Below are 15,353 nucleotides of genomic sequence, written 5' to 3' on the forward strand. Positions count from 1 at the left end.
GGACCGGCATCTCCGTGACAATCGGTGCAGCCTGCTATTCTCTGAACCGGCGTGAGAGCGGACAATCGCGCCCTCTAGCCTTTGTGCTGGTTAGAAACTTCTGATATTCCAACCGTTTCTTGGGAACTAGAAACTTCTAATATTCTAGCCCCCATTCTAGCCCCCATTCTCCTCATCTAGAATCTTCTAATATTCTAGCCCCGCTTTACCTAGAAACTTCTAATATTCTAGGCCTCCACGCTGGATGCCATGGAGAAAGCAAAACAACCGGCTGGGTGTAAATAACACGGTGTTAACACGTCGGGTGCCATGTAGAAAATAAAGCTACCCGCTAGGCGTAAGTAACACGGTTTCAATTAAACGTTGGGTGCCATGTTTTGAAAAACTCACCACTATTCTTAGAATTCCCCCTATACCAAAAAAGGGTCGATATTCTAAATGGTGAACAGGGATTCTCACTCCCTGACTCCGATGCAGGCTTCAGTGGGTGCTATTCAGGTCAAACTATATTTTCAAGTTATCCCCCGGTATAACCCATACCTTCACCGAAGATTTTATCTACTTACCACTTAGTAGCATCGATGTCCTGGGTCCTGCATTGCTAAGTAAGTAATGTAGACTTTAGGAATAACCACTTTTTCAGTTAAGTTATTTTATTATTATATTTTTTTCTTTTAAAAGCTGCAAACACTTTCTTTACAGAAAGGTAAAAAGATCTTGCTTCTGCCGTTTGGTTGAAGGGACCTTCAGGCCCACCTTGACAATCAATCTTCTTTAAAGTCTGGTTTTCTTGGGATGTATTCGCTGGTTAGCTCTGTTGCTGTGTCTTGTTGATCCCATGTATTGAGCTATAAGAGCTGGCTCTGCTAGCTATCTCTCAGCTGACTCTAACTCCTGTTTAAATTTAGTCTTCCTTAGCTGTGTAGCTGCTTAAACTCGGTTGCTTGTCTTGTCTTTCCCATGACCGAGCTGTGAGAGCTGTGCTTCTCTCCTCTCACTGAGTTCTCCTCCCCTTCTCTCCTGTTGCTGGTCTGCTTCTGCTCCCTGGGTTTATATTCTCTTTCTAACAATTATTAAGTTTTTAGAGCCTTATTGTAAATTAACTTATTTCCACTTTGATTGTTAAAAAGTATCTTTGATGTCAACATTCTAATACAACTAAGTATTCATTTTGGGCATAACCTCACCTCTCAGATCTGATTACATTGTCCTTTGTGATGTTCAAAGATGCTTTGGTAATTCCTGTCATGTGAATCGTTTAATTTTACAATTGTCCCCAGCTCATAACTTTGCCTTTGATTTTGACTTTAAATTATGTTCCTCATAGACAGGTTGTCTCCAATTTTCTTTTAATTGACTTGATGTTAGTAGAATTTCACACTTAGAATTGACACCAAATTTGACTGAACATATCCATCCTTTCCAGCTGTTTACTAAGAGAGTTAATTTCAGTGAAGGTGTGAAACCTGTGCTTTTAACTGTATGCTAAAATTTTACTTGGTTATGACTTCAAAGACCTGCCTGTTTTAAACATTCATCACTTAATTCAATTGAAACTCTCATCCATGCTTTTCCAGATGCTTCCTAAGATAGTTACATTCAATGAAGGTGGGAGCCATTGTTTTAGCTTATTACATGAAACCTGTGTGTTTGCTAAGCCTGCTTGTGAGAAAGAATCTGCATTTTATAATCCTCCTCTTTGCAGCTGCTATTAACCTTTTGTGGGATCTTTCCCTGTATCCTCTCATACCAGATATTGCCAGATTTTCATGTTTCAAATGACACATGTTTCTGTATTTTCAAGAACACATGGCTAAGGGAGGGGTAGGACTGGCAGCACAATGTTCCAGGGGAGAGTTGGTTTAGAAAAATTGTTTTTGTTTCGGGAGAATATCGCGGCAATACTGAGAGGGGATATATCCGGGCGTTCGCCCACTGCGTGTGTATGGGTAGAACTGTAAAATAAGGAGGGAGAGACATAGAACATAGAACATGACAGCGCAGTACAGGCCCTTCGGCCCTCGATGTTGCGCCGACCTGTGAAACCACTCTCAAGCCCATCTACACTATTCCCTTATCGTCCATATGCCCATCCAATGACCATTTGAATGCCCTTAGTGTTAGCGAGTAACTACTGTTGCAGGCAGGGCATTTCACGCCCTTACTACTCTCTGAGTAAAGAACCTACCTCTGACATCTGTCCTATATCTATCTCCGCTCAATTTAAAGCTATGTCCCCTCATGCTAGTCATCACCATCCGAGGAAAAAGCCTCTCACTGTCCACCCTATCTAATCCTCTGATCATCTTGTATGCCTCAATTAAGTCACCTCTTAACCTTTTTCTCTCTAATGAAAACAGCCTCAAGTCCCTCAGCCTTCCCTCATAAGATCTTCCCTCCATACCAGGCAACATTCTGGTAAATCTCCTCTGCACCCTTTCCAATGCTTCCACATCCTTCCTATAATGCGGCGACCAGAATTGCACGCAATACTCCAAATGCGGCCACACCAGAGTTTTGTACAGCTGCAATATGACCTCATGGCTCCGAAACTCAATCCCTCTACCAATAAAAGCTAACACACCGTACGCCATCTTAACAACTCTCTCAACCTGGGTGGCAACTTTCAGGGATCTATGTACATGGACACCGTGATCTCTCTGCTCATCCACGCTACCAAGAATCTTACCATTAGCCCAGTACTCTGTCTTCCTGTTATTCCTTCCAAAATGAATCACCTCACACTTTTCTGAATTAAACTCCATTTGCCACCTCTCAGCCCAGCTCTGCAGCTTATCTATGTCCCTCTGTAACTTGTAACATCCTTCCGCACTGTCCACAACTCCACCGACTTTAGTGTCATCTGTACATTTACTCAGCCATCCTTCTACACCCTCCTCCAGGTCATTTATAAAAATGACAAACAACAGTGGCCCCAAAACAGATCCTTGTGGTACACCACTAGTAACTGGACTCCAGTCTGAACATTTCCCATCAACCACCACCCTTTGTCTTCTTCCAGCTGGCCAATTTCTGATCCAAACTGCTAAATCACCCTGAATCCCATGCCTCCGTATTTTCTGCAATAGCCTACCGTGGGGAACCTTATCAAACGTTTACTGAGATCGATATACACCACATCAACTGCTTTACCTTCATCCACCTGTTTGGTCACCTTCTCAAAGAACTCAATAAGGTTTGTGAGGCACAACCTACCCTTCACAAAACCATGTTGATTGTCTCTGATCAAATTATTCCTTTCCAGATGATTATACATCCTATCTCTTATAAACCTTTCCAATACTTTGCCCACAACTGAAGTAAGGCTCACTGGTCTATAGTTACCGGGGTTGCCTCTACTCCCCTTCTTGAACAAGGGGACAACATTTGCCATCCTCCAGTCTTCTGGTACTATTCCTGTAGACAAAGATGAATTAAAGATCAAAGCCAAAGGCTCAGCAATCTCCTCCCTAGCTTCCCAGAGAATCCTAGGATAAATCCCATCCAACCCAGGGGACTTATCTATTTTCACACTTTCCAGAATTGCTAACACCCCCTCCTTATGAACCTCAAGCCCTTCTAGTCTAGTAGCCTGAATCTCAGTATTCTCCTTGACAACATTGTCTTTTTCCTGTGTGAATAGTGACGAAAAATATTCATTTAGCACCTCTCCTATCTCCTCGGACTCCATGCACAACTTTCCACTACTGTCCTTGACTGGCCCTACTCTTACCCTAGTCATTCTTTTATTCCTGACATATCTATAGAAAACTTTCGGGTTATCCTTGATCTACCTGCCAAAGACTTCTCATGTCCCCTCCTGGCTCTTCTTAGCTCTCTCTTTCGGTCCTTCCTAGCTAACTTGTAACTCTCGAGCGCCCTAACTCACGTCTCATCTTTACATAAGCCTCCTTCTTCCTCTTGACAAGTGCTTCAATTGCTTTAGTAAACCACGGTTCCCTCGCTCGACCACTTCCTCCCTGCCTGACAGGTACATACTTATCAAGGACACGCAGTAGCTGTTCCTTGAACAAGCTCCACATTTCCATTGTGCTCATCCCCTGCAGTTTTCCTCTCCATCACATGCATCCTAAGTCTTGCCTCATCGCATCATAATTGCCTTTCCCCCAGATATAACTCTTGCCCTGCAGTATATACCTATCCCTTTCTATTACTAAAGTAAACGTAATCGAATTGTGGTCCCAATCACCAAAGTGCTCACCTACCTCCAAATCTAACACCTGTCCTGGTTCATTACCCAGTACCAAATGCAATATGGCCTCGCCTCTCGTTGGTCTATCTACATACTGTGTCAGGAAACCCTCCTGCACACATTGGAGAAAAACGGACCCATCTAAAGTACTCGAACTATAGCGTTTTCAGTCAATATTTGGAAAGTTAAAGTCCCCCCTAACAACTACCCTGTTACTTTCGCTCCTATCCAGTATCATCTTTGCAATCCTTTCCTCTACATCTCTGGAACTTTTCGGAGGCCTATAGAAAACCCCTAACAGGGTGACCTCTCCTTTCCTATTTCTAACCTCAGCCCATACTACCTCAGTAGATGAGTCCTCATCAAACTTCCTTTCTGCCGCCGTAATACTGTCCTAGACTAACAATGCCACCCCTCCCCCTCTTTTACCGCCTTCCCTGAGCTTACTGAAATATCTAAACCTGCAATAACCATTCCTGTCCCTGCTCTATCCATGTCTCTGAAATGGTCACAACATCGAAGTCCCAGGTACCAACCCATGCCGCAAGTTCACCCACCTTATTCCGGATGCTCCTGGCATTGAAGAAGACACACTTTAAACCACCTTCCTGCCTGCCGGTACACTCCTGCAACTTTGAAACCTTACTCATGACCTCACTACTCTCAACCTCCTGTATACTGGAGCTACAATTCCGGTTCCCAATCCTAAACCCTCCCGAAGAGCATTAGCAAATCCCCCCCCCCCAGGATATTGGTACCCCTCTGGTCCAGGTGTAGACCATCCCGTTTGTAGCCCACGTACCCCAGAATGAGCCCCAATTATCCAGGAATCTGAAACCCTCCCTCCTGCACCATCCCTGTAGCCACGTGTTCAACTGCTCTTTCTCCCTAGCCCTCATCTCGCTAGCATGTGGCACGGGTAACAACCCAGAGATAATAACTCTGTCCTAGATTTAAGTTTCCACCCTAGCTCCCTGAATTCCTGCCTTGCATCCCTATCCCTTTTCCTACCTATGTCGTTGATACCTACGTCGACCACGACTTGGGGCTGCTTCCCCTCCCCCTTAAGGATCCCGAAAACACGGACCCTGGCACCTGGGAGGCAACACACCAACCGCAAGTCGCTCTCGTTCCCATAGAATCTCCTATCTATCCCCCTAACTATGGAGTCTCCAATGACTAATGCTCTACTCCTCTCCCCCCCCCCCCTTCCCTTCTGAGCAACAAGAACAGACTCTGTGCCAGAGACCTCTACCCCATGGCTTACCCCTGGTAAGTCCCCCCCCCCCCCCCCCCCCCCCCCCCCCCCCCCCCCCAACAGTATCCAAAGCGGTATACTTGTTACTAAGGGGAACAACACAGGGGATCCCTGCACTGACTGCTTCCTCCCAGACCACTTTGATAAGTTTGCATTACAGGCCCCCAAATAGTCAGTGGGAAATTGAGGAGCAAATATGTAGGGAGATTACAGATAGCTGCAAGAAAAATAGGGTGGTAATAGTTTGGGACTTTAACTTTCCCAACATTGACTGGGACAGCCACAGCATTTGGGGCTTGGATGGAGAGAAATTTGTTGAGTGTATTCAGGAGAAATTTCTCATTCAGTATGTGGATGGCCCAACTAGAGAGGGGGCAAAACTTGACCTCCTGCGGCAAGTTACTCACCTCCTGACTCCCCAAAGCCCGTCCAGCATCTACAAGGCACAAGTTAGGAGTGCGATGAAATACTCTCCACTTGCCTGGATGAGTGCAGCTCCAACAACACTCATCCAGTCAAAAGGGCAGGTGACAGAAGTGTTAGTGAGGGATAACTTTGGGAGCATTGACCATAATTCCATTAATTTAAGGTAGCTATGGAGAATGATAGTTCTGGCCCAGTTCTGGCCCAAAATTTAAAGTTCTAAATTGGGGCAGGGCCAATTTTGATAGTATTAGACAGGAACTTTCAAAAGTTAATTGGGGGAGTCTGTTGTCAGGCAAATGGTCGGCTGGTAAGTGGGAGGCTTTCAAAAGTGTGTTAACAAGGGTTCAGGGGAAGCACATTCTTTTTAGAGTGAAGGGCAAGCTGGTAGAAGTAGGGAACTCTGGATGACCCGGGATATTGAGGCCATGGTCAAAAAAAGGAGGCATTTGCTGCTTATGGTGCTGAGGACCCAGGTTCGACTCCCGGCCCTGGGTCACTGTCCGTGTGTGGAGTTTGTACATTCCCCCCGTATCTGCGTGGGTTTCACCCCCACAACCCAAAGATGTGCAGGATAGGTAGACTCTAATTAGCCACTCTAATTGTCCCTTAATTGGAAAAAATAATTGGGTACTCTAAATTTATTTTTTAAAAAGGAGGCATATGACATGCACAGATCGCTGGGATGAAGTGGATATCTTGAAGAGTATAGAGGTTGTCGGAGTAGATTTAAGAGAGAAATCAGGAGGGCAAAAAAGGGACATGAATTGATTGGGCAGATAAGACAAAGAGTTTCTACAAATACATAAATGGCAAAAGAGTAAATAGGGAGAGAGTTGGGCCTCTGAAGGATCTACAAAAACATCTATATGCGGATCCACAAGGGATAGGCGAGATCCTAAATAAATTTTCTCATCTGTATTTACTATTGAGAAAGGCATGGATGTTAGGAACTTGGGGAAATAAATAGTGATGTCTTGAGGAGTGACATATTACAGAGAAGGAGGTGCTGGAAGTCTTAAAGCTCATCAAGGTAGATAAATCCCCAGAATCTGATTAAATGTATCCCAAGACGTTGTGGGAGGCGAGGGAGGAAATTGCAGGTCCCCTAGCAGAGATATTTGAATCATTGACAGCCACAGGTGAGGTGCCTGAGGATTGGAGAGTCGCAAATGCTGTGCCTTTGTTTAAGAAGGGCTGCAGGAAACAACGGTGTTGGAGATAATGGCTTGATGTTCTGTGGTCTGGTCATGGTCCAGGGGGAGGTAGGAAGAAGTATCTGAGAGTTGGTGCTCAGCCTCTGCGAGGTGGAGGTCAGTATGCCAGATGACAACAGCACCCACTTTGTCGGCAGGTTTGATTTTGATTTGATTTATTATTGTCACATGTATTGGTATACAGTGAAAAGTATTGTTTCTTGCATGCTGTACAAACAATGCATACCGTACACAGGGAAGGAAGGAGAGACTGCAGAATATAATGTTACAGTTATAGCAAGGTGTAGAGAAAAGATCAACTTAATTTTTTGATGACAATGTCGGGGTTAGACCTGAGGGAGTGAAGAGCAGAAAGTTCAGAAGGAGAGGGGTTGGAATGGGTGAGGGGGGTAGAAAAATTAAGACGGCAAATGTCCCGTTGACAGTTCTCAATGAAAAGATCGAGGGCAGGTAATGTCCCGGCGGGGGTGTCCACTTGGAGGCAGAATATTGGAGGCACATGAAAGGATCTGTGGAACGGGGGGGGGGGGGGGGGGGGGGGGCGGACTCTTGCCCATGGAAGTGGGCACGGAGACAAAGGCGATGAAAGAAGAGCTCAACATCATGTCGAGCCCGGAATTCAATGAAGTGGGGACATAAGGATACAAAACTGACTCCTTTGCTGAGAACAGCACGCTCAGCCTCAGAGAGGGGAAGGTCGGAGTTATGGTGAACACGTGCCAAGGGCTGGGGCTGGGAGAATTGTGGTATGAGGGATTGGGATTGGAGAGGGCCAAGGATGGGCAGTGGTATTGATAAGTTGCTGAAGCTTGCGTTACTTAACATCTGCAAGAACAGGAAAAGTTTCTTGTTATGGCATCGAATGATGCAAGGGATGAAATGAAACTGGGGACAGCTTTGAGAGAGAGTAAGACGGTACTGCTGGAGAGAGATGTTGAGTGTCTTCATGTGGCGGCAACTGGCACTGAGTGTGGCCTTCAGGATGTGGCGAGAGCAGCAGGTGGAAGAATGTTGGGCGCAATTCTCCCAACGGGAGACAAAGCGCCGAGCCGGAGTGAAACCGGAGTGTTTCACTCCGGCGTCGGGGGGCGCACCTCGCTTCCTATTCTCCCACCCCCAGGGGGCTAGGAGCGGCACCGCGTCAATTTCGCACGCCGGGCCTTGGCGCACACGTCAAAGCAGCGCCGCCTGAATGACGTGTCCGGCGGCGCTTAAATGATGTCACCCGCGCATGCGCAGGTTGGCCGGCGCCAAACCGCGCATGCACGGTTGCCGTCCTTCCCGCAGGCACCCCGCAAGACATAGAGGATTGATCTTGCGGGGCGGTGGAGGAAAAAGAGTGCGTCCTTTAGAGACGCCGGCCCGCTGATCGGTGGGCACCGATCGCGGGTTATACCCCTCCTGAGCACCCCCTGGTGCTCGATCCTCCCCCCCCCCCCCCCACACACAGCGTTCACGCCGACAGCGACCAGGTGTGGTTGGCGCCGGCGTGAAACGGGCGTATTGGGCAGGCCGGAAAAGCGCCGCTCGACCGTTAGAAATGGCGAGCGGCGATTCTCCGAGCGGCCTGTCGTAAAACTCGGTACGCCGTTTTTGGGGGGGTGGGAGAATCGCGTGCGGGTGCCAGGGCAGCGTGGCAGGAATCGCCTGGCACTCCCGCGATTCTCCCACCCGGCATGGGGGTCGGAGAATCGCGCCCATTGTATATCCTGGGCGTACCTGTAATTCTGGAGGCTACATGACCCATTTGTTTTCATCCCATTTCATTTTAATTGCCTTTTACCATTTCTTTCTCTCTTGTCTTTCTTTATATATATTTAACCCCCCCATCTTATCCACCTTTTCTTACCCTTTTCCCCTTTGCTTTCCCCTTCCCCTCCCCCCACATCTACATCTGTCACAGTTTACCCTCTGATGTTAATTTCTCTGCTGTTTGTCCTCTCACAGATCTCTGATCTCCGGGTAAGCGTTCTCCAAGATGGCCTTGAGGACGCGTGACAAAGCTGAATCGCCGAACAGAAACTTATAGCCAAGTTCCGCACACATGAGTACCCCCTCAACTGGGACCTTGGATTCATGTTGAACTCTACTAGTTTATCCTCAAAGAATTCCAGTAGATTTGTCAAGCACAATTCTTTTTCATAATTCCATGCTGATTCTATCTGATCCTAACACTGTTTTCTAAGTTCCATGCAATAAAATCTTTGATAATAGATTCAAGAATTTGCTCTAATACTGACGTCAGGAGAACGGGCCTATAATTCCCTGTTTTCTATTGCCCTTCCTTTTTAAATAGTGGGGTTAAATTAGCCACCCTTCAATCTGTAAGAACTGTTCCTGAGTCATAGAATCCTGGAAGATGACCACCAATACATCCATTATTTCTAGAGCCACTTCCTTAAGCATTCTGGGTAGTCCTGTCATTGATTTCCTCACCTGAGCCAACACTTTGAGAAAAAAAACAGAAAATTCCGTAGATAGTCTAAAAATTAGGGCCAGGTCCTTTTGGAGTGAAATTAGGAAACACTTCTACATTCTGCAAGGATCCTCCTATTAATCCCTGTTAGACCCTTTATAATTCCGTTTATTTTCTTTCTTCTTGCTTTTATAATTTTTGTAACCAGACAATTACCTTTGCCTTTAAGATGGGCTTCACCTGTAATTTAAAAACAAAACGAACCTCCAGCAGGCTGTGCTATTGCTCTGGTATTGGTGATGACTCGTCTTGATGGACTTAACTGTCGGCCAATGTGCTGTTATTTTGCAGGGCTCTCAGCGGATAGTCTATGCTGATTGGTGTTGACATCTTGGTGGAGTTGGAAGCAAATAGGAATTACACAGGCCTGAGGCGGTTCTTTTGAGTGAAGGCCCAGATAAATACAAATTAAAGTGACTCCCCACAGGGAATCCTGCAGCTTGGGACTTCAGACTGAAGGTTTTGGCCAGAAGAGCCTCGTTACCCATCGAACTAGTGGCTCTCAATCGCTCTGCGCGCTGGAAGGACAGTCTTCTGCTGCAACAATTTCAATATCTGAAGCAAGGGTGCTCATATTCTATTTCATATTGATCCTTTTTATTTTTCCCCTCCCCTTCCCTCTGCGTGTAAATGTCTTGTGTGTACTTGAGTAGAGAGTGGGACGGTAAAAGGGGGACTATTGATTGATTGATTGATTTATTGTCATATGTACCAAAGTACAGTGAAAAGTATTTTTCTGCAGCCAAGGGAACGTACACAGTACGTACATAGTAGACAAAAAGAATAATTCACAGAGTAAATTAAGAAATAGTACATTGACAAATAGTAATTGGTTACAATGCGGAACAAGGGCCAAACAAAGCAAATACATGAGCAAGAGCCGCATTGAGCATCATGAATAGTGTTCTGACAGGGAACAGATAAGTCCGAGAGAGAGCCATTGAAGAGTCTAGTAACTGTGGGGAAGAAGCTGTTCCTGTGACTGGATGTGTGGGTCTTCAGATTTCTGTATCTTCTGCCTAATGGAAGGGTCTGGAAGAGTGCAAAGCCTGGGTGGGAGGGGTCTCTGACAATGCTGTCTGCCTTCCTGAGGCAGCATGAGATGTAGACAGATCAATGGGAGGGTGGGAAGCTTGTGTGGTGCGATGGGCTGAGTTCACCTCACTCTTGGGCCGAGCAGTTCCCATACCAAGCTGTGATGCAACCGGATAGGATGCTCTCTGTGGCACATCTGTAGAGAGTCGATGCAGAGATGCTGAATTTCATTAGCTTTCGTAGGAAGTAGAAACTTTGTTGGGCTTTCTTGACTATTGAATCAACGTGAGTTAGGGTTAGGGTTAGACTGTTGGTGATGGGTACCCCCAGGAACTTAAAGATATTGACCATCTCCAGTTTGGAGCCATTGATGTAGACGGGCCGGGGGGGTGGGGGGGTGGGGGGGGGGGGGGGGGGGGGGGGGGCGGGTGGGGGGGGGGGGGCTACGCTTCCCGAAGTAGATGATCAGTTCCTTGGTCTTGCCGACATTTAGAGAGAGGCTGTTTTCTCTACACCATGCAAACAAATGATCTATCTCCCTTCTATTTGTCGTTGCTTGAGATATAACCCACCAGTCATATCATCCGCAAACTTATAGATCGAATTGGAGTTAAATCTTGCCACACAGTCGTTTGTGTATAGGGCGTACAGTAGAGGACTGAGCGCACATCCTTGCAGGGCCCCAGTGTTAAGGACTATTGTGGAGGAGATGCTGTTACCTATCCTGCGAGTTTGAGGTCTGTTGATGATGAAGTGAACGATCCAGCTGCACAAGAGGGATCAAGTCCAAGATTGCAGAGTTTGGTTATTAATCATGTCGGGATAATGGTGTTGAAGGCGGAGCTGTGGTCTATGAACAGCAGTCTGACTTAGGTGTCGTTGTTGTCAAGGTGTTCGAGGATTGATTGGAGGGCCAGAGAGATAGCATCTGCTGTGGACCGATTGAGGTGTAGTTGAGCAGTAGATTAGCTGGTCGTTATTCTAGTATTAATGCACATCTTGGGGCTCGATTCTCCGAACCCCGATGCCAAAATCGCTTTCGGATATGGGGCAGAGAATCCCCGATGACGGCAAAATCTGGGGCGGCACCACTTTTGCGATGCTCCGCCCTCTGAAATGGCCACCAAACATTAGCTGAGTCCGCCAGCGATGCTTCGTGCCTGACCGGCCGAGTTCCCGACGGCGTGGGTCGCGTGTGGTCTCACCCTTCGGGAGCTCAGCATGGCGGATGCGGACTCAGTCGAGCGCCACCTCAGTCAGGGGAGGGCTGATCCGCGGCCAGGGGGGTCATATTCGGGGCTGGGGGCACTGTGGGTGGGCAGTACAGGGCATGCGAGCCAGCCTAAGGGAGGGAACTATTTCGCAGGCTGGGTCCTCAAGCAGCATCCGCCACGTAGTACGGCCACGGACCCGGAAACTCTCCAGGCCGTATCGGCAGCTAGAGCGGGAGCTAGTCCCCTGGAAGAGGGAATCAGTGGCCGTTTAGCGCCAGTTTTTCTGGCGTAAAAATGCCACCATTTTCAAGCCTGTGTAAGGGCTTTGTCTCCAGAATGGAGAATCCAGCCCCTTATCTCTATTTGTTATAAATAAACAATTGTTGTGTTTCACTTACAAATCAGGGGCGTGACGGGCGTAGGAGAGTGGCGGCAACCACTCCAGGGTCGGGCCTCCCCAAAGGTGGGGAATTCTCCGCACCTTTGGGGGCTAGCCCCGCGCCGGAGCGGTTGGCACCAGAAGACTGGCGCAAAAAACCGGCGCCAGCGGCAGCGGGGCTGGCCGAAAGGCTTTCGCCGGTCGGCGCATGCGCCGGCAGTGATGTCAGCGGCCAGCTGCCGCTGACGTCACCACCGGCGCATGCGCGATGTGGGTTTCTCTTCCGCTTCCGCCATAGCGGAGGCTGTGGCGGCCACGGAGGAGAAAGAGTGCACCCAGGGCACTGGCCCGGAGTCTGAGCGGGAGGCCCCAATCGTGGCCTGGCCACCGTGGGGGCACCCCCGGGGTCCGATCGCCCCGCGCCCCCCCCAGGACCCCGGGGGCCCAGTCGTGCCGCCGATCCCACCGCCACCAGAAGTGGTTCAAACCTCAGCGGCGGGAGAGGCCTCCCAGCGGCGGGACTTCGGCCCATCGCGGGCCGGAGAATCGCCGCATGGGCCTCGCCGATCAGAGTGGCGTGATTCCCGCCGCCGCCACTTCCCGGGTGGCGGAGGATCTCTGCCACGGCGGGGGTGGGATTTTCGGCAGCCCCAGGCGATTCTTCTACCCTGCTGGGGGGTCAGAGAATTTCGCCCCTGGTGCCTGTAAGTCATTGGAGCAGCCAAGGGCCATAAATCTCAGAAACGTTAAACAAATTATTGGTTAATTCGCTTGTGTTGGGACTCTGGGGCCTGTGGGGCTGGAACTGACTGTGCACTAGCCCAGGGTCCAGTAACAATACAGAGAATGGGAGAAGTTTGGAACACTTTTCCACAAATGCCAATTGACATGAGATGCGAGATCAATTGTTAATTTTAAATCGGAATTAATAGATCTTTAATATCTTCAGGTATTCATGATATGGGGAAAAGGCGGTACACGGAATTACGTTCAGATCTGCCACGTGCTTAATAAATGGTGGAACAGGGACTGAAAGGCTAATGCTTGTTCTTATATTCCCATTCAAAAACTCTTGCCAAGTCCCCGTTTGTCCAGACTTGTTGTAAACCCTGCCACCATGACGTCATGTCGGCGGGGTGGGGGGATATTCTTAATGTGGGGGGGCGATACAGCGAGAGAGTGCGTCAATCATATTTAAATGTGTGGTAATGGTGTTCCCGATCTTTCATGGCAGGACTCCCATTATGTCATTAGTGGGAGGCAGGGTCAATCTGAAATAGAAATCCCACTGGTGTGAATGCCATTTGAGGACTCCTGTTGGCTTCTCTGCCCCCACCAGCTTTCCTGTCCACCCAAAATGGAGGCAGAAAGTCACAGCAAATATTTTGAATATTGTGTGGGTGATGTTACGGCTGAATTCGCCGTGAGTGCAAATACCAACATAGGGGCAAAATCTCGCAAGAATTGGAAAGTGAGATTTTCGACAAGTTTCTCACCAAAAAGAACAGGGTGGGATTCTCAGCGACGCCAAAATCACCCCCGTTTCCGACCAAATCAGGGACGGCGCCGCTTTCACGATTCTCCGCCCCCTCCAAATTGGCGTACTTTGTGAGTACGCCACGTGCCGTATCACTGGCCTCAGGGCGTTGCCTGAGGCCCACCCCCCGATGCTGTGCCCCCGACCGGCTGAGTTCCCGACAGCGTAGGTCTCTCATGGTCTCACCAGTCGGCAACTCTGCGGAGCAGCTGCGGACTCAGTCCAGCCCCGCTACAGTCGAGAGAGGGTCGATTTGCAGGCAGGGGGGACTTTGTCACGGGCTGGTGGCACTGTTGGGGGTGGTCATGGCTCGCGAGCCAGCCAAATGGGTGGGCACTATTTTGCAGGCTGGGTCCGCGCACGACGGGTGCCATGTTGCACGGCTAGGCCACTGCAGGTCGCCGCCGTGCGCATTCGCCGCCATGGACCCAGCAATTTTCCGGGCCGTATCGGCAGCTAGAGCCGGGTGCTTTTCGCTGCTCAGATACTATCCTCCAGCCAAACAGAGGATCAATGGTTGTTTTGCGCCGAATTTTCAGGCGTTAAATGTCACTGTTCCCACACCGGCATGAGGGCATAGCCTCACAATCAGAGAATCCAGCCCCAGGAATCTCATTTCACATAAATTGTAATATAATTAGCGACTTCTCCACCATATGATCCCCCCACCTTTATAATTTGGCAGACTTACAACTGATTTTTAAAACGTGACTGATTTGAGGGGAACCTATTGGGGAGGCATGGGTAAGTATAGCCTCCAAGGGGGAAAGGGACATGCCCGGACAGTATCGGGGAGGACCCTCTGGGGAGCATTATTGGGGGAATTCACCTTATGTATGGGGGTGGGTGATTTGTCCCAATACCTGTTGTGGTGGGCAGGGTTCCCCTTAACTGTTGGGGGAGTGGGAGTGAGGTCTTTTTTAGTGCAGATTGGAGCACCCTTTAGAAATGTCATTCCAACCTCTGTGGAGCCAGAGTTTCTGACTCTCTCAGGCCCCACCCCTCCAGTGTGACAGCGTAATTCATGCCACCGGATTTGTTGTGCAGAGCACCATAGTATCTGGAGAGAAACCCCGGCTGTGCAGCTGGAGAGCTGCATGACAGATTTCTCACCTTGGCCAGCACTCTGAACACAGAGTGCATGATTCCATTCACGGTAAAGGAATAGCTGGGGAAAGAGCAGGCCCGTTAAGGACCACAGTGGTCATTTGTGTGTGGAGCTGGAGGATATAGGTAGTGTTCGAAATTAATACTTTGTGTCAGTGTTCACTCATCAGAGGGACAGTGTGGGTATAGATATCAGGGAGAAGGACTGTAATAAAATTAAAGAGGTTAACATAGACAGAGAAGAGGTTCTGAGTCGCCTGGCAGGCTTAACAGTAGACAAATCTCCAAGGCCAGATGAAATGTCAACGTTGAGTAATACAAGGGAGGAAATAGCAGCTTCACTGGCAATAATTTTCAATTCCTCTCTGGCTACAGGAGAAGGTGCTGAAGAACTGGAGGATAGTCAATGTGGTACCTTTATTCAAGAAAGAAGGAAGGGATAAACCAGGAAACTACAAGCCAATCAGTCTAACCTCAGTGGTGGGGAAACTATT

At 48.5% G+C, this 15,353-nt stretch overlaps 1 long non-coding RNA gene across 1 annotated transcript in view; it reads left to right on the forward strand.

The window, feature by feature from the left end:
• The window catches only part of LOC119953627, a 78,238-nt gene extending 68,904 nt beyond the window's left edge, over window positions 1–9,334 (forward strand). Inside the window, exon 2 of the long non-coding RNA XR_005458065.1 lies at window positions 9,059–9,334. This is a non-coding gene — a long non-coding RNA (uncharacterized LOC119953627). The remainder of the gene's footprint in view (window positions 1–9,058) is intronic.
• Window positions 9,335–15,353: the final 6,019 nt, after the last annotated feature.

This window comes from Scyliorhinus canicula, chromosome 18 (genome assembly GCF_902713615.1).
Source record: "Scyliorhinus canicula chromosome 18, sScyCan1.1, whole genome shotgun sequence".
Taxonomy (NCBI): Eukaryota; Metazoa; Chordata; class Chondrichthyes; order Carcharhiniformes; family Scyliorhinidae; genus Scyliorhinus; species Scyliorhinus canicula.